Below are 21,672 nucleotides of genomic sequence, written 5' to 3'. Positions count from 1 at the left end.
GTAGTTTTCAACCCTTCAAAAAAAAATTTTTTTTTTTTTTAATTTCTAATTTTTCTAATTCCCCTGGAATTATTAAAAATAATGCCAGTACCTCTGTACTTCTGTATAGAGTCGATCATCATTATAAAAATAAAATCTGTTTTATTACTGATTTAAAATAAAAATAAAATAAATTTCTGTTTGCATTTAAGAAAATAATTTAAAGAAATTAAATTCCTTTTTTATGTAACCTAAATATTCAACACCGTTCAATCCCGTCGATGACGGGAGGAATTTTTATGGGCCTTTTTCACCACGTGGCTGAATTAGTCGGTCTCAGGCGAAGGTAACGTGGTTTTTTCTCCTGGAAAATCTGGTTTTTCATCCAGCAAACAGAAAATCGATTTCAGAACACACAATTTACAAACACTATACACGGTCGACAGTATAAACAGTCGACACTTCTCAGTCGCTGATGGATTCTCAAGGTTACACGACTGTTCTATGCGTTTCTTTTTTAACACAATAGACAGGGCCGAATTACAAATGAAATAAGCCCCTGGCCATATTTAAATTTGGGGCCCCTTTATATAATATATATTTCAATCAATACATAGGTTTTTATATATATATTGTGAATAATAAATACTTAGGTTTTTATATATATATTGTGAATAATAATTCCTTGATAAAAATGTAAACTAAGAGGTCAAAATGTTTTGTTTTTTGACTTGAAAAAACAAGTAATAATAAAAACAAATTTCATAGAGACTTTTAACTTATTTATTATACAATAAAAAGGTATAAGAATAAAATTTAAACACTTAACACGTTTTCTTGGTTTATTATTATTATTATTAGAAATTTTTATCACTACTTGGGAAAATATTTACACTGAAAATGAGGCCCCCGGTTACTGCCGGTTTGGCCGTAGCGTTAATGCGGCCCTGACAATAGATGTTGCAATGCTAGTCCACATTCTGCCAAGCATGGTGTCCTCGTCCAATTGCTCTGTGGCTTGTGTAATTCGAATCATCAGCTTTTCAATGCTGTTTGGTAACGGACAGAGGGACACATGGATGTGTGATATCATTGGCGAAGTTCCATAACGATAATATCAAGGGGATTAAAAATCAGGTGATCTCGTGGCTATGAGATTGGGCGAGCACATCTAATCTATTTACTAGAGCAATGTTTATCAAACGAATGACGCACATCAAGTAGGAAATGTGATGGTTGGTACTTTATCATTTTGCCGAAACAGAGCCTTGGCATTCACATCCTTATCGAGTTGTGATTTGGAAGTTTCGTGACCTTCTTGGGTAAACAGTGCCAGTAATGACAGTTTTTAAAAGTAAAACGGTCCTTACTCCTCTTTTCTGCTCTTGGGAAAGAGGGGTAACTTAGGACGTTGACTTATTCCTCTTTAATCGACTAATACATATTAGAAAAAAAAAGCAAGAGCCATTAAAAACGTGAAGAAATTTTGTCATCTACTAGTCTCACTTTCCTACATTTAATAAAACCCAAGCCTTAGGAATTTTTTAAATTGTTATGCGACTACCACTTTTCATATATCGGTCAACATCGCTACATTCAATTAGCGTTACTTACCGCAACTAATTTCGCATTTTTCTGTTAAGACAATATTTGGAATCGATGATAAAATTTTCTTTGCCTTTGGAAATTGGTCCAACATGTACGAGTGGCATCCCACGCCCACAATAGGAAATTCTGCTTCGTGCATTTTTCCTTCGGGAGTCTGAAACAAAAAAAGGAAAAAAAAAAAAAAAAAAGTTAATTAATCTACACTTTGGATTAATTAAAATTGGAAAGATTCGACAAATCGTTCATGAAAATCCATCCACTGGGAGTCTAATTATTGTATGCGTTCAGATAAAGAAATAATAATTGCGAGATTTCTATTAGTCCAATTTTAATGAAATTTGAGATTGCTTAAAATCTTTTTAAGAGACCCAAATATAAAATTTAACGAAAATCCATTCGCTAGAAGGCAAGTTATTGCATGCGGACGGACAAAAAATTAAACTATTATATTAGGGTCACCTGGACAATCACTTCAACTACCCATGTATATTTTGTCTGCAAATTGCATGCATTCTCTGATCGATTTGCTGCTTTTGCTGGACGAAAACCCCCAGTTTTTCAGGGCAAAAAATCTTGCGTCTACGCCTGAGACCGACTAACTCAGCCACAGAGTGAAAAAAAAGTTCTTTGCCTCATCTACCGGATTCGAACACGAGACTTTTCCATGACGATACGCACAAACCATGCGGATGGACAGAGATATGCTAACACGACTAAAAAAAAAAAAAAAAAAAAACCGAAAAGTATTCATAAATGGCGGCGCTAGAATTCCACGGATCACTTACTTACACAGGGATTTTTGTTAGCGCTCCTGCGCAGGAGTTAAAAACATTGAAATATAAAATATTGTAAACTGAAATGGAAAGTTTTCTGAATCGAACTGGAACGACGTTCGATCCATTTCGAGTCCTGGTTAAAAAATAATAAAAGTACTGTTTCACATTACGATTTTGCCATGTTATATAATTATACGAAATTTCCATTAGTAATCGCAGCATAGTCACTCAGTGGCAAGTGGTTTATAATTTCATGACTGTTTTTAGTGGCAGCTGATTAACAGAACAACAGTAACAAAGGGCAGTTTTTGTGACAACATAAGGATTCAGTGATACATTGTTTTTTCGATAGGGGAACTAATACACGCGTATTAGTCCCCCTTCTAAAGAACCGCGACAAATTATATTCTTGTAGTCTATAAATACAACTTGTAAAATAATGGACTGGAGATTTATTTTACAATTTAGGGGTCGCTTTATAAAGAAAAGTTTGAGAAAGCTGCTTTAAACTATATTTTGGGTTATTTGTTGTATGAATCAATATTTATTGATTGCTATTTATTCGTATAATTATTTACCTCGATTTGCGCTTTTGTGAGTTTCTGTAACCGGCATTCACCAAGCCTTTTCCGGTTGCCTATTTTCCCACAAGTATCACACATTGTCCAGGGACTCCACTCGGCGTAGCACTGATATGCAGACAATTCTGGAATGGATTCTAAGATAAAATAGAAGAAAATTAAATGTATAGTAACAACACTAAGTTAAAGACCGCATAATAATTAAAATTAATCAGTTAAGAATGCTACAGACGTTTAATACAAAGGATATTCGAAAAGTAGCTATATTGGGAACTTTTTATTTGTCAAATACTAAAACGCAAGAGTTCCCATTTCCGAGGAATTGTTCTGACTTTGGGCATAATGTTCCAGTTTCCCCCAAAACATTTTGGAGAAACACTGTCTTGTCCTTTTTTTCATGTAAAGTTATTTTTCTGAATTTACAATGCATTATAATTTTGTTAATTTAGCGAGACACTTAACATTATCGTAATAAATATCACAGGTGTCATTTTAATACGATAATTTATTATAATAAAACACCAGTAAGATGTATTGGTATCGTGTTGTACGTTATCAATACTGCTTTTGCTGCTAAAATAACCAATATAAGCAGAATCTAAATGCTGCACGGCTCTATAATCATTTAATAATCATTGATAAAATAAAGCATCGAATATTTTTTTCTCCATTAAGTGAAATGCCTATGCTTAAATGCATTTATAAGCAAGAATATTCGAAAGAATGCACATTAATCAAGAAAATATTGCCTTGATGACGAAGTTGAATGCAGTTGGTTTTTAAATATTGGACAATGGTGATCGTTGATATAAAAGCTCGCCTAACATAAAGAAAACAAAGAAAATTGCAGAAGCGAAAATGCATATTCTCATCTCCCTCAAGATTCTCTGAGAGCTTGAGAAAATTGGAGCAAATATTGTATATTTTATTATATTAATTGTAGTATGGTGACTATTTCGTTTTCAAAAAGGCAATGTGTATGTCATGTAATGGCTGTTTAAGAATTTGGTATTAATTCAAGCTAAATTTTAAATTAATTTTTAATTAGACAGTTACATATATCTCCACCGTTAGATCGCTTCCCCTATAGAAACTGTTTGGATCTACCCCTGTAATGAATTCATTCCTTCATTCAATTACTATAATATCAACTTACAAAACAGAATTAACTTAAAATTTACCGCATGTGTTGCACACTCTACGTATGAGTGAAACAAAGAATTAAACGAATCAAAATCTTTATGAATTTAATCAATATTTTTAAGCTAATGTGATAATCTGAAAATTGTGTTCCCACCAAACTGATTTTAAAATTAGCAAATCGAATTCGATTTGAATATATTATTATTGAAAATACAAATCGCGTGGGACCAAAAACAAGCGGAATGATGGACACAGATTACAATATTACATTTATCAGAGCAATTGAGAATATTCAAAGTAGTGACCAGAATAAAATGATTTCCCTTTTTATTCTGTTTTTTCTTTCTATTAGTAATTGTTATTCAAACGAAATTTAATTGATTTGTTTGAGATGTCTATAAGATGTCCATAACAAGATGAGATATCATGAGAATTGCATAACAAGATGAGATATCATGAGAATTGCATAACAAGATGAGATATTATGAGAATTGCATAACAAGATGAGATATTATGAGAATTGCATAACAAGATGAGATATTATGAGAATTGCATAACAAGATGAGAATATGTAACAATGTATTGAATTGCATATTTGAACCTAAAAACATTTGTTCTATATCTTTTTAGGAATTACATCTTCTCCTAGCATAATTTTTATTCTTTTATTTTCCAATATTCTGCCAAATTTAATATTGAAATATACATGTGGATGATTCTTCATCTTTTTTTTTTTTCTGGCTCATCTTCTTCATCGACATCCTCTGCAATTCTCTTGTTACTCTCTATGGGGTTTTCATTTCTTTCCATTGTTTCATCAACATGCTCCCTAAGCCAGATGTCATCAGCCTAGCCTGGCCAAGTAGAACCTTCTTTAATCTTCACGGGTTTGGCTAAATTTACACGGATTCTTCCAAGCAATTCAAGATCATTCATGTTATCATTTGCGGCTGCATCATCTGCAGATTCAAATTTAATAAATGCAAATCTTCTATGAGTTTGAGTTTCATGTTTTTCTGTATATCAACAATGTCGCCGAAAGGAATAAATGCGGCATTGAAGAACCTTTTCATCTACTTCTTCAGCTAGTCTCCCTAATATATGCTTTGAACTTTCCGCCATTTCGAATATTTTCATATTAACTAATTTTTTTTTATCATAAATAAATGGTACTTGACTGAGTACAGTGCTTGCTTTCTCAAGAACAAGCACAATTACGTATAAAACTATATATACATACATATACAGTATACCTTTTACACTTATTAACTTATGATACTTGTACTAATAATAATCTGTCCAATAATATCTTCATTTCCTTTAAAATTATTATTTGATTCATTTTATCTTATGATCTTTGATGATTTTATCTTTGTTGTTATACTAAATGGCTCATATAATATTTGTGTACATAATGCACTTGGTTTTCATATATTGTTACTAGAGTTTATGCTTCATAATGAATATTTAAAACAAACATTTCGGAACGTGTATATTATCTGACACGGCCAAGATCAAATATAACAGATATATTATATTTGTAAAAGTAAATACCTTTCCATGTAACTATTTAAAATTGGAAAAGTCAAATCATTCACTCTCTGGTTATTAAGCCAATGAATTCTATGGGAATGTACTGCGCCGGCCACAAGCATATTCAACCGTACGCGGATTGAGTACGGATCAACAGGGATCCGTACTCAATCCGCATTTCTATCGTCTATCAACGAGCCTACCGCCATCTTAAGGTTTAGTTACCCACATTATTATATTGTCACTCCAAGAGCTGTAAAATTTGAAAATTTGAATACTGTAAAAATTGAAAAAAATCACTATTACAAAAATATCACGTATTTATTTTTGCAGAGGATCCCAGGGTCCCGCAAGTAATTCTTGAACAGGGTTCTACATTTTTTGGGGTTGGCCCTGGGAATGTATTTTGTTTCACTTGATCGGGGCTGTGTCCGATATAACAACTGCCAACATTTTAATTGCATGATGAGAGACAGAGCGGTTGATATTACTCACTAATTTCTTTGCATTTTTTCAATAAAGGTGGTACTTCTTTCTGCAAATCGACAGGCATTTCTGAAAGAATTATATAGTGGAAACATTTTAAAAATTTTATTTTTTTAAAATTTTATTATTTATTTATTTTTAATCCTGTTATAAATTTGATTTTTTAATTATTTGGCAGATGCCCTCTATAAGACACCCCTGCTACTATGGATGATAGTATATATACAGGAGTCAACATCAGCTATACCAGCAATGGAGTTTATCGCGAATTGCTTGATGTCAAGCGGAGTCCAAACTGCGAGAGGGACCATAAAATTCTATTTTTCACAAGACGTAATGATAAAATAAGTACGATTTTTCAGTGATTGCCAAAAGACATGGGTGATGAAATTTTGTGGTGAAAATTACTTGAGTGATTCCATTTCTGTCACCAAGGTATAATCATTTTTTCTGGACACAGTCGAAGCTATTTACCTAAATAGCTAAAAGCAGTAATTGAAAGCTATAAATATTGTATTTTCAATTGTGAAATATTGTTCCGGCAACGTTTGAAACATTATTGCAGGACAGCTATTCGATTAATTCTTGTTCAGCTTAATTCAATATTGGTGTATATTTTTCTAGAAAATATACACTATTATTTTAAGACCACCCGAATAATGAAATTCATCTGCCGTGCTGTGTATCTTATGTCTATTAATTGCGTGTGTTCTATGGTCGATTTGTCTGTTTTGCTGGACGAAAAACCCCAATTTCTGGAGGAAAAAACCTTGCTATCTACGCCTGAGACCGATTAACTCAGCCACGGAGTTGATGTTTAGGTAGGTGGTAGACGTCAGAGTGCCTTGTACATGGATGACTGGACCCAGGATATCCCAGCAGAACATCGCCCAAAGCATGACACCGCCGTCACCGGCTTGTTTTCGTGCCACGGTGCATCCAGACGCCATCAATTCCCCAGGTAAACGACGCACACCTACCCTACCCGGCTGTCCACAGGTTGCAACAGAAAACGTGATTCAGCGGACCAGACGACATTCTTCCAATCACTCAAGGTCCAGTTTCGATGCTCGCGTGCCATTTTAAGCGCTGTCGCCGGTGAACCGTGATTAGCATGGGCATTCCGGAGCGGCCTGCGGCTACAGAGACCCATTTTCAGCATGGTTCGATCTACTGTGTGTTGACATTGCTCCTGTCACCAGCATACTAATTATCGGAAAGTTGCGCCACAGTTTCCCTTCTGTTGCCACGTACCATCCGGGAGAGCCTCCGCTCACGTCAAGCATTGATGAACCGTGGTCGTCAACACCTCGCCAGCGGTTCGTGGGTTTCCCCTCCTCGGACCACTTTCGGTAGGTACTAACCACCGCTGACCATGAGCATCCCACCAGTCAAGCCATTTCGGATATGCTCTGTCCCAGTCGTGTGGCCATTACAATTTGACCTTTGTCAAACTCGCTTAAGTTTGCTGTCTTTCCCATCTGAGGAACAAGAGTAACACTTATTAACGAAGCTCAGTAACAGGTGTTTTTATACTGTGTCCCGAACCGCGCACGCGCCGTAGTTCACCCGTAGTTGCTTTGATTTTGTATAACGACTCGCTGGTCGTAATGTTTTGGCTCATCGGTGTATAGTATATGGATAGTCTACATAATACGTTTAAAAAAAATAAAAATTGGCAAATTTCTGTTTGTCCGATTTGACTGAAATTTGGGATCACTTTACAAACATTTTCAAAAGAGCTAAAGATAAATTTTCTTGAAAAGTCGTCTACAGGGAGCTGATGTTGTTGTTTATTTGGTTTTTAGGAGCATTAACAACTAAGGCCATATTGCTCCGGGATATGCGGCGGTCATTCCCTGACCTTTCCATATCCTCCGTATTTGGTGGTAACGGGCTCGAATCCCGGTCTAATCAAGAAGCCTGTGCTACGCGCTGCTGCTCCTTCCCACCTGGCTACGGAGGCGCCTACAGGGAGTTGAGGTGTTAATAGTAGATGGACATGCGAAGGTAGGTGCTTTTCAAGTCTCGATGTTGTTGGATTATGACGATAAGTTTGTAATGTAATGTTGACTCCTGTTTATTCACTACCGCTATGCAGCTTGCAGATTACTGTTTCCAGGTGCGAAAGTCATTCTCAAATGTATCAAAACATAAATATATTATACTGCATATTTACAAATATAATAAAGTGATCAAGAATTAAATATATTTATCTATTTTTAAATATAGTTTAATTTTGCTGGAAATAAAACAAATGAAATGGTTTTAGATATGAAATAAGTAGGTTACTTTTATAATCAAATAACTTACTTAGTGTAACTGGCTCCACCTTGGTTACTCGATTCACTACAGTGATAGAAAATAATTTTACTGAAAGTTGAAAAACAGTACCAAGATTTATTAATAATTACACTGAACAACAAAATTTTAAATTCTTTGTCACCGTTCTATAAAAATATGTCCCTGCATTTTATATCAGTTTTATATAGGTTTAAATCAAATTTAATATAAAAATGATTTATACAGTATATATATAGTGACTTTTATTTGAATCACCTTCACGGGAGAGGACTCAAATTTCCTTTGGGCGTTATTATTATTTTTCTAACCGTACAGTTACTATTAATATTAATAAAATTTTAACACAATGCCAGAATTAGCTATTTTGACTGAAGGTGTTCAAGGTCTTTCAATCTGAAACTTAGTTTTTCATTCCTCAAACGTTTCGCAGACAGAAACAGGAAAATCGGAAACAGAATACAGTACACTCGAATTACAAATGCAGGGCAATAAGACCTTGTGGCTTTAGCAACCTCTAAATCAGGGCCTCGTTAACGCTACGGCCAAATTGGCCATGGCTGGCCACCTCACCCGAAGAGGGACGTCATTTTCAGTGTAAATATTTTCTAAGGTAGTGTTAAAAATTTCTAATAATAATAATAATAATAGTTTATATATATATATATATATATATATATATATATTAAAGGGGCCTCAAAGTTAAATATGGCAGAGTGCCTATTTCATCCTAAACAACTAACCCAGTTGCTTCCAATTTTTTTTTTTTTTTTTTAGCAGCCAAAGCAGGTAAAATATTCATAGTCGAGGGCCGCAAGAACAGTTCATTGCCATCAATTATTCGTTTTACGAAATAAAATTAAATTTTTTTACGGAAAAAATCTAGCTCGTTAAAGTAGGAGGGGCGATATGACGATTATTTCTTGGGTGGCGATTAACAATAATGATATACACGATTGGAAATAATTTAAAATTTTAGCTATAATTTATGTGGAATTTTTAATGAGCCTTGTATATACAACACGAATAGTTACCGTTCGTGATTTATTGGAAACTCTTTTAGCCTGGTGGTCGTTCAGTAGTATTAATAAGAACTTTTTGGATATCATAAAACACAAATAATTTGTTACAGTTTACGCTGACTGTAGCGATGGAGGGAGCAATCGCTCCCTCTTGGGTCTGCTACTATTTGTCATGAACATTTATATTTACAGTTTATTTTTTATTATCTTTTACATTTAATAATTAAATGCGAAAATTCATCAAAACAACAATAACAGCAGAAATAATAATAAGGAGGATATCATGAGAAAGACAAGGACAATAATGACCATGAGCCGCCAATGATGACCAAGAGCCAAAATCAGCCGTGGAGAAACTGACAATTGCCCGGAAAGAAGGAGGAAAAGGCCTGATAGATCTCATTGAGCAACAGAAGACAGCGATTGCTAACCTGAAGGATTACTTCCAGAAACACACAGCAGCACTCCAGCAGGCCATAAGGAAGATAGACAGGCGATATACCCACTAAACCTAAGCGAGGAGTCCCCCCAAACCAGGAGGCACATACGAAGCTAGAAAGTTGGGCAGAGAAGACACTCCATGGCAGAGACTACAATGATCTCCATCACGATCAGATAGATAAAATTGCTTCCAATGCATGGCTCACGAGCGGTACGCTCTTCCCCGAGACTGAAGGATTCATGCTCACCATCTAAGACCAGGTAATCAACACCAAAAACTATAGAAAATACATCGCCAAGGACCCCGGAGTGTCTGATGACACATGTTGACGATGCCACCTAGCCTCAGAAACGATCCAACACATCACCGCGGGATGCAAGGTGATCACCCAGACTGAGTACACTCATGGACACGACCAGGTAGCCAGGATAATACATCAGAAGCTAGCAAGGAAATACCAGTTGATGGAAGAAAGTGTACCGTACTACAAGTACGAACCCCAGGCAGCACTAGAGACCCCAACCCACAAGCTGTACTGGGACAGCGCCATAATAACGGATAGGACAATCCCGCACAACAGACCGGACATAACCCTTGTGGATAAGAAGGAAAAGGCTACCTATCTGATTGACATAGCGGTAGCCAACACTGGAAACCTGCAGAAAACCCATGGAGAAAAAAATTAGGAAGTACACAAACCTAAGACAGGAGATCAAAGAAATGTGGCATATGCAACAAGTAACGACCATCCATCGTGTCAACCACATGTATGGTGCCAAAGACCCTATATAACAGCCTATCAGCAATAGGTCTCCCAGCGAACACCTACAAGGAACTCCAGAAAGTCGCAATCCTGCGACTTTCAGAGAGTTCCTCGACCAACAGTAACACCAGACATAACAACAACCGCCCTGTGTACTTGGTAGCCATATCCGTTATGGGGTGGAACCCCCAATCAGGGAGAGATAATATGAGCAATAATAATAATAATTATAATAAGGAATTTTTACCCTGCTAATTTTTGAATTAGAAGGGTAAAAATTCAACGAGTTAATTAAAAAAAAGTAACTAATTATATAATATAATAACACTATTACATAACACCAACAGTATTCTTATTATATGGTTCTAATAACTGTTCAATACTGAAGAAGATACAAAAATATCTTATGATGTTTTTGTATCTTCTTCATAAGAAAGCAATACAGAAAAATTAAATATGACTAAAAACCGATATTTTCAAAAATCAATGTGAAACCATAATATGTGACACGATAGTTTTAAACTCTTGGGACCCATAACATTTTGGGCTGCGGACTGCACAATATTAAAGAATGGGCTGCATGCGAGGAAGGGGGCAATTAGACATTCCTGAAACCCAACCTTTATGGTGTTTACCGTGTGAGAAAATCAAAATTCATTTTATTCGATTTATCACATAATTAATATTAAAAAAAATAATCGAAGTCTTTTTTTATACAATCTTTTACAAATCAAATTAGTGTTAGTAATGGTCAATGATGCAAGAAAACAAACTTATACACCATCAGTTAAAAAAAAAAAAAAAAAAACAACAACACTTCCCATTATTATTATTACTATATTTCATACTGCTCTTATACCACATGAAATTAATAATATAGTTTATTAAGCTCTTCTTCTAAACTGCTATCATTAAGGTGACGTTTCCAGTATCTTGCCGATACCCATCATCAGACCATGCTACTGACAGATTCCTCTTACTAATTCTCCCAGAAACTTGATGTGAATGATTCTTGTGAACATCTACAAGAGGAGTCTGTCATCAGTATGGTCTGATGATGGGTAACGGTATGATACCTGAAACGTCACCTTAATGTTTAGTAGTAGGAAATATAGTAATAATCTTAATGGAAAACAACCACGTAACGTGCTTCCCATATTTCCCATTTCACCCATCCATTCCCTCCTATAGTTTGTTCAGTTCTGCCATGAATTTATTTAAGCTATCGACTTAGAAGTTTGTTCCAACAATCAACCACCCGCTGGCTAAAGGCAAACTTCCGCAGATCTATTCTGGAACCATCCTAAATTTGAATTTATGCTCCATCGTGTGTGTGTGTGTGTGTGTGTGTGTGTGTGTGTGTGTGTGTGTGTGTGTGTGTGTGTGTGTGTGTGTGTGTGTGTGTGTTCTGAGCAAGGGGAGGAATCCCATCAGCATTGATCTTGCTCAATCCATTCAAAGCCTTAAACACCTCAATCAGATCACCTCGCAGGTGCCTAGTCTCCAGACACTTCAATTTGCAGAACTGAAGCCTTTCTTGGTAAGAGCACCCTTTTGTTCCCTTCACCAATCTCGCCGCCATTCGCTGCACCCGTTCCAACAGATCCACATCTTTCCTAAAATGAGGCCACCTGTATGCCTGTATGCAGTATTCAAGATGTGGCTTGACCATTGCTTTATGTATAATTACAATTGTATAAGGCATTATAATATTATTACAATTGTATAATATTAATTGCAAGAATTATAAGTATTATAATAAGAGTTGAATTTAATTTTTGTTTCTTGAGATTAATTTGAACATCTGCTCTGGTTCACCATGTTGCTACATACTATTGCTTCTCTACACATGAAATAATAATAGTTTCTGGAGTTTGTAATTTTATTCTCTTTCTAATATAGGGAGTATCTCAAAAACATGTTCAACCGTTTTGGTTGAACATGTTTTTGAGATACTCCCTATATGTAAGTTGTAGCTTGTGGCCAACTTGCGTGTTTATGCAGTCAATCAGTTTTTTGTTTTTTTTTTAATCAAATAAAGTTGGTTATAATTATAAATGAAATAATGGCGCGCACACAGCGTAATTTTACGCTCTCGCATTGTTAGTGTAGCAGAGCTCGTTTACCTACTGTATACCGTATTCGTAAATTATGTGCGTTCTTTGGTCGGTTTGTCTGTTTTGTTGAACAAAAAAACCGAAAATTTCCTTGCATCATTGATGGGATTCATACCCCAGGCATTTTTCCACAAGGCACGGAAGGATAGTCATTACAACCACTGTACCACCACCGAGAAATCCAGCTAGTGCAGTGGAACTGCAAAACGACTGCGAATTCAATAATATTTCCATGCGCAAGCAATAGTCTCCAGGCATATGACCATCAGACCATACAGTTGGGTTACGGTTCAGAGTATCTGCATTCAGTTAGCTCAATGAATGCTTTATTAGGCAAGTTGTGTTTGTGCATGGATGAAACAAATGCAGAATGATGATTATAGCAGCTTTTTTAATATCGTTTAGGTTTAAAATTCAAAACATTACCTGTAATAACAATTATAGACAGTTATTTTCGAAACGAAAATGTTTCGAAACGCAAGGTGCAACGCCTCCTTGCACCCCTAATTGTTTTAATATGGGATACTAACTTTGTTTCAGAACTTTCTGATAGACCTTCATACTAATCACACAAAAAATAAAAACTTTATATAAAACACTAAAATTTAACATTTAAAAACTTATTTTATTATTATTTATTTTACTTATTGTACTTATTATTTATTTTACTTATTGTACTTATTACTTATTTTCAAAGCTCATTTAAAAAGTCGTTACTACTCTACCGTCCAGAAGATACTCCATTTGTACAGATCCATTGGACTCAGTGTTGTGGCAAAAGTAATATGCGGCGTCGTCCTTTGATACGTTCTTGATATTTAGAGTATGATCCAAATTTACGAACACTCTGTTTTTAAGCTCATTGTCATGAGTATCAAGATGAACTTCTGATATTTCTCCCATCATATCTTTCCTTTCCCACGTTCTGCCGCCGATTCCTACTTCTTCCTCACTGAAAAATTACAATAAACAAACTGTCTAATTATGATGATCTAAGTCATAAGGTGGATTACTATAAATTGACGGTATATTTTGTCTGTATACTACTTTGACTGAAGGTACCAGTTGGATTGCAGGTTATTTCCTGATTATTTATATGCGTGTCAACATTGCTTACCAAGGTGGAAGAGAAGGTCCAAGAGAGGTGTATTGGAATTAATCTTTTTTATTCATAGTATGCGTAAAATTCTCTATTTTATGTGATATATGTCTCGGTTAGACTTTTATAATATATTGTAATTATGTCTGTTCCCTAATTTTAAAAGCTGTACCCATGCTGCACAGTGAACATTCTTGAGATTTCAGTACTTCGAATAACCTTAACTTCTAACGTTTATGGCACACATCTATTACGAGAGTCGAATCCCATGAATCAAAAAAAAAAAAAAAAATTTCTCTTTCGCTGAGATATTTCTCCCAAACCTTCCAAACTACAGTCCTACTCAATGACTCATCTCTCCAAAGTCACTCCACTTCCTTTTTCACAAAGATGTTCTGTTCTTACTGAGCCTATTCTGCAGTTATTTCTATGGATTATTTCCTTCCAAATTGGTGTCGTTAGTTTTTCGACCTTCTTCTAAACCGATTAGAACACGTGCGAAAACTAACCATCCTCCATTCCGAATTTAGCTTCATACATTCTTCGCTAACTTTTCTTCTCATTAGTTGGTTACGTGCAGTTTCCGCCAACCCAGATTGTCAGTCATTTGTGCCTAGTGTTAGCAATTAAAACAATTAATGCATCTTTTCCTCTTATTTTACTGGTTGTTTTTTTCTTTTTTCTCAGGCGGCTGTTTACATTATCGCAGTCCATTTAATTAAACTAGCCAGATCACTTGGTTTTCGTTTTTCTGAAAAATAGATACTTTTTTCTTGTTTGAACTGAATTTTTTTTAAATGATGCATGCTTCTTTTTATATAATTTTTTCTGTTGTATTTAATTTAAACGGAAATTTCCTGATTATTTCAGTGCCTCCTCCTTGCCCACTTGCAGTATTTGCTACTGCTCCAGTTAGCTTTTGGAAAGGGAGAGTATTTCTTATTGCTTATGCATACTTTGCTGTTGTTAACTGTTGATGGCTTTATAAGAAGAAGCAAACGTCGCAGAAGAGATAATTTGCTTAAGTGCAAAGATGGGATGGGTTCAATAGACATTTTGCCTAAAACTATGGTTGCAGAAATATTATTCTATAATGATGATTAAAAAAAAAATTATTTATTAGGATCACCCGGAAAGTTATTTCATCTTTGTTTACAGACACAGTAAACTCATGTTTACTGTGTCTGTAAATCGCGTGTGTTCTCTGGTCGAGTTGTCTACTTTGTTAGACGAAAAACCCCAAGTTCTGGGGGTACCTTGTTTTTTAAGCCCGAGACTGACTAACTCAGCCACGGAGTGAAAAAAGTCCGTAAAAGTTTCTAGCGTCATTGATAGGATTCGAACCCGGGTGTTTTCCACCCGGGTTCGAATCCTATCAATACAGTCTGCGCGGGTAACATAGTAGTATCGTCACCATTCGTGTGGGAGAATGGTGACGATACTACTATGCTACCCGCGCAGACTGTATGATGATGATTGAAAAAAAAAAAACAAAACTAAACTACTATATGTTGTTATCGCTACTGACTGCCTAAAGTATGTCTGCGATTTTGAATCATCTGATTGGAGATACTATCTCTGAGCAAGATGATGAGGAACAGATGATGATGAAAAGGCTTAATCATGCTTACTCTGGGGTACATGACGAGGATCCCTTTAGCCTGATTGAACTCTGTGATGCAGTATAACGCATAAGTAACAATAAATGCCCAGGGATGGACCTCATTGAAGGAGAGGTCATTAAACGAGCTCATCGACCGATACCAGGGATCCTTCTTGAAGTTTTTAATAGCTGCTTGCATGACGGGGCCTTTCCATCACCATGGAAGGATGCCCTATTAAAGCTGATACTGAAGGGAACATCTAGGCCAAAGAATGATCCACGATCTTATCGACCTCCTCCCTGGATTAGGAAAGGTGTTTGAAAGGATGCTGGCGAGACGGATTACTGACTATACTGAGAAAAACGTAGGCTGCTCTGGCAGACAATATGGTTTTACTCCAGGTCGTGGAACAGAAGATGCGCTTCGGGCATTGCGAAACTATATATTAGGCTCGAACAGTAAGTATGTCCTTGGAATCTTCATTGACTTTGAGGGAGCTTTTGACTCCATTCAATGCAGCAGCGTTCTTATGATGTTGAGACTTGCAGGCTGTTCAATTAAGATCTTTAGGGTGGTAAAGGACTAAAGGACTAAAGGACTTCACGCACCGTACAGTGACTGTTAAGTCGTCGGTTGATTCTATTGTACAAGAGGTGACGAGGGAATGCCCACAAGGATAGGTTTTTTGACCATTAAAGTGGAGCCTAGTTTTGGAGGACTGGTTGCGTGGGGACTTCGAGCATACAGAGATGATGGCATATGTGTTGCTTATTGAAAGAATTCACGGATGCAACTAGAAGCCAGGTCACAGCAGGTTTTGTTTGAACTTAATAACTGGTGTAGGTTACATAAACTGACTGTATCAGGAACCGAAACAAGGACAATGGTCTTCAAGAGTGAGTTTTCGAGTAGAAAACCCCCAGTTGTGAGAATGAATGGTCTGAGCCTAAAATCGGCAAGGCAATTACAATATCTAGGCATTATGTTTGACGGATCTTTGACTTTCAACTCATATGTTACTTATCTATCAGAAAAGGTGAGGAAATTTATTGGGATGATTACTCGAATCACTAGAGTTGGCTAGGGAATAAAAGGTAAGGCGCTGAACTTGCTATATATGAATGTGTATTTATCTCCATGGTAATGTATGGTGCACCAATTTGGTTTGAGCGTGTAAGTGGAAAAGTATTTACTAGAAAGCTCAGTTCCATTCAAAGATAATGCTCCTTAGGATGTGCATGGCATGCAAACTGTGTCGACCCGAGCTTTGCAGGTTCTGACTGGAAAATTGCCCATTGATCTGCATTTGTTGTATTGTGCATTGGCTTACTTCATCCGCCGTGGCACTCCCTGTTCTTTTTTGAATATACAGGTGGACATCTTGACAGATCCCAGGAAGAAAGGACAAGAATCTGGGATGCTTTGGTAAAAGTCTGGCAAGAGCGTTGGAGTGATTATGATAAAGGGCAAATTACACAAAAATTTTTCCCAGATTTAAGAAATGCAGCCTCAATAAAATTCAAATGGTTTGCCCCAAACTTACAAGCAATGTTTTTATTAACTGATCATGGTTCGATTAATGCAAAGTTGCATGATTTAGAAATTACTGAAAGATCTAGTTGCCATTGTGGCGAAAGAGAATCATGGGAACGTATTATGTACAACTGTGAGGAGTACAGCGATCTACGAATTGAATTGGTATCTCGGGTTAGTAATCTCAATCTTATGGCAGAAGGCTGCGAGACAATTCTAGTTGATAAACAGGAGAACTTCTTGGCTTTCCAAGCCTTTGCAACTGCAATATTTCTTAGGCGGAAGACTCTTCTGCGTCTAGAAGCCTTGGGTTTGTAATGCGGTATGGTGTATGCCGAATTACCTAGAGTTCTGTGAAATCGTGGAGGCTTGAGTCTGCTGTATCCACTGCAACTCCAGCACCTTGTGCTCAATTACCTAAAATTCTGTGAAATCGTGGAGGCTTGAGTCTGCTATTATCACTGCAACTTCAGCTCCTTGTGCTGGCATTTCTGTTCTCGGCAGCTCCTTGTGCTGGCATTTCTGTTCTCAGCAGCTCCTGGCTTTCCAACAACAGACTGTGAACAGATGCAGCTCTTTCCAATGAAGTTTGGACTTTGTCTGAAATTTAATTATATGTATATTTATTTTTTATGTAATTTGATTATTTTCAATTTGTTCATATCAATCTTTTTTGGTCACGGCAGGTTTTTTCCCTCCCTGTACTTGGGCAAACAGGAAAGGGAGTATATAAGAGTACTGCTAAATTATGTGTAACTGACAGCGGTTCCAGCCAACCAATGGTTGCCATTGGTTGGCTGGGACCGCTTTAAGTAATAAATATCAATATCAATATATGACGCTTTACAGCAATCGCAACTGACGCGCCGGAAAATATTAAAACAAAAGCAAACAAACTGACTGCCCGCATGTCGCCTCTCCATTTTCTTTTCTGTAAAGGCCTTTGAGTTCAGGCAGAACGGGCAGTACCATCCTGCCTCCTTAAGCTTAGCGAAACATTTCGACTACATATAATACCTTGTGGTTTCAATGTATCCCACAATATATTTACTTATTGTGCAGCTGACCGGGCTAGCCGGGTGGGTAAAGTGCCTGCCTGGCAACCCAAAGGTCGCGGGTTCGAATCCCGACTCGGGCTTGGATCAGAGTAGTGCAAAAACCTTGGGAGGTGCATTATGGCCAGAGAAGCTGATGCGCCAACAACTAACAAAAAAAAAAAAAACTTATTGTGCATAACAGTCAACTCATATCTAGAACAGCTGAAAGACATGATGCATTTGTTAATTATATCATAAAGGTTGCTTGCCTAACTAATCTTACTGTGTTGACAGAATGCAAGTTTCGTTCACCACGTTTCTTTCTTCACCCGGATTTTACTTTCAACAAATTTCCCTTTCTGTAAAGTGTTCACTACGTGAAGCATGTACTAAAATAATAATATTGTAATAAATTTTAAAATTGATATCTGGCTGTAATAAGTTTACTTTTTTTCATTTCAACAATTAAGCATAAATACCGACCTCCCCAAATTTTTTAAAATGTCAAGTCGATCATTGCTGACTACAAGTTCGAGTACATTCGTAATTAATCATGGTACCAGTTAGAATTGGAGTATAATATTGCATGTGTTGGATAAACTTTTGATAAAAGTTACATCTAATCTTGTCTTTGTTGAAAAGATTAAAATATCAGGGTTTCAGTTGTTAATATTTTTCAGTTCGAGTACTGGCAACTTGACTCATTGGCCCAAACAGGGCACCATTATGTACTGGTGCTATTGACTAGCATGATTTTTTTTTACTTTCATCTTAGTGGAGAATTCTTTGGAAAGTTCGTTCTGAACTTCGATATACCCTCCGTAGCAGCTAAGTTGATACGATACATCGTCTGCTACTCGTTTGGGGAGATTTGAGTTCGGTTCCCCTGGATGACTTCTAAAGTTATCTTTAATCGGGGATGTACGAGTAGTTAGAAATCTTAGGCAGAGAGAGCATGGTTTTCCCGCAAGTTATTTAGGGTTTTTCAGTCACACGATATGCAGATCGGTTCCTGAAATCACCTCTGCAGGGAAATATAAGGGGAAGGGTGGGGACAAGGTGGGACGCGAGACAAGACAGCGTGGCGGCTTATTTTTTTTAGTAATGCTTCGACATATCAGGAAACGACAGAAAATGATTAGTTCACTGAAACACAATATGAAAAGTGCAAGTCATAACGTAGCGTTTCCATGCATGCAGTGGTCTTTGTTCGATTTTCGCTCCTGTGATCTTACTGTCATTTTTGGGCTTTCAGCAAGTAAGCTACTTCAATATTATCATTTAATTAGTTATCCCAAGTATTCACAGTATATTCGTTTTTTTTTTTTTTTAAGTATATTATAAGTGCTCCAAATTTTTCAGCTATTTCGAATGCTTTTGTATGGGCAGCCACAATGGCGACGTCGGTAAACGAATTTGGAAAGACGGACATATGACCACAAGACTGATATATCTTCCTTGAGAGCAACTTTTTTGATCCGAAAATTACGGACAGGCAAGCTTCTGACTTCACTAAAGAATCTAATATGCATATGCAAGGATGGCGTGATTCCTGAATGCCACCATAACCAAAAGTCATAAATACGAAATCCAGAGAACGAGGCTGGGAAATAATAGCCAATTGTAGATGAAGCAAGTGTTCTATTGACGGAGAAATGTAAGATGTAATTTCATCCTGCATAAAAACATTTGTGTCGAAACACCCCTTTTTCTGTAGGGCGAGAATCATAAGGTGACAGTGAAGATCAGAGTAACGTTAACCCATTAGGAGTTTGCCGTGAATCCATATTAAATAAAAACCTGCGGGTATTGCAGAGGAACTCTGGAGTCAGCATTTTCCGTACTCAAAAAATATACACATTCATAACGCCCCTAGCTGGAAATGAGCCACATTGATCTAAGCTGTGCAGGGCCGCTTGTCATTTACCTCAGTCCTGGTTAGAAACTGAAAACCAAAGTCAGTGCAATGTTTGGATTAAGTGGAAGTTAACGATGGAACGTCTTGTAAGGAAACCATTGCAGGAGGATTCGAAGCATTTCTGAGGACTGCTGCCCATAGAATAGCTAGTGTACATTAATATTAGTATTAGCAGTGGGAAATCATGCAAGAAAGCGAGCAAGATGGATTAACTTTTGTTTCACCGCATGACTGGTAGTAATTATTAGGATTTTATAGTTACGAATAAAAGTTTCAATACCACAGTTTCATTCAGTGTTTGGTATGTGTCGCTGGGTTCAAAATACGGACACGGCTTTATTAGGCTTACAAAATTGTGATGTTACTTTTTGATTATCCTGTAAAAAACATGTTACTCAAACTGCTATGTTCGTCAGCTGGCAGTTCTGTTTCGCTGTTGGAAAACGGCGTGACTGTCGGGAATATTAGGCTGAGGCCTTAGGCAACCCGTTTAAGGCAGCCTATGGCAGAGGCCAATTGAATGTGTTGCTTATTGTAGAAGGAAAACATGTATCGTTTAATAATTTTTCCTAGCAAAATTATTTCAAACTTAATATTGAGGCAAAATAAGCTTCGAATAAAACACTCCAAAGTTCTTGTTTAACCGAATAGTTAATCTATAGCTGGTTGCTAAATTATTGGAACCACTATAATATATATGATACCTTTTTATTCAGGAAGAAAAATTATAAATCCACTTTAATATTGGAAAATTTAAATTGTTCATAGTGATTGCAATAATTTTGCTTCCCTCTGTATTAAAAGATGAATAAAAAATAATGAATTCCGAAATGAATACCAATAATGGCATGGCATTTTAACTTCCTGGGTTAAAATTCCCAATACTAGAGTGACAGGAGTTTCTTCTAGTCCCTCGGGTGTAGAGCTCATCTGATTTTTGTCTGTGCAGTCATTACCACTAGTTATGCAGAACCATAATGCTTCTGAAAAACAAAATAATAATTATTTTATAAGCTTATAGTAAAATTTTTAGTTAAAAAAAATCAAACAATTCTTGTTTATTTCCTTCAATTGTACTTCTGTTTCATGAAAATGTAATTCCTAAATTTACCTAATTTACATTTTCATGAAAAATGTAAATTTTTCATGAAAATGTAAAAACCTCAAGTTAGTATGCTTCTGTTTAAAGCTGGTTGTTGATTTATATTCTTGTCATTTTCTAACTGCTCTGTTGAAGCTGTGTTTCAATACATAATTTGAATATAACTTATATTAATATATATACTTACCCACAGTCAGCAACATCATAATAATAGGCATGAACAACATTTTTATTTTAACATTAAACGAACGATCTCTGCAAAAAATGGAAAGTGTTTGGGAAATCCGAGTGGTTCAATCAGAATTATCTACCATAATTAAAATTATTTTAAGAAAGAAATAGTCATGCATTGAATCGATCATTGAGATACGTGCATCTAAAGTTGCAGAAAGCGAACGCACGCTATAGCATTTTATATTACAGCAATATTTATATCACGCATTGCACTATACAGAAATATCCAATCTCGCGTTCGGATGCAGTACATTCTTTTAGCAGAACGTCGTTTTGAAATTTTTTTCGAAACTTGAGAGCAAATTTTGTTATCTGATCAACAGCGTGGCAAAAACATGCATGCAAAGCCTGATTTATGATTTCAGAGGAACGAAGAACAGTATTTTATTAATTA

This window comes from Mastigoproctus giganteus, chromosome 12 (genome assembly GCF_048544385.1).
Source record: "Mastigoproctus giganteus isolate SK-2022 chromosome 12, ASM4854438v1, whole genome shotgun sequence".
NCBI classification, from domain to species: Eukaryota; Metazoa; Arthropoda; class Arachnida; order Uropygi; family Thelyphonidae; genus Mastigoproctus; species Mastigoproctus giganteus.
Note: the sequence above shows the minus strand (reverse complement) of the source record.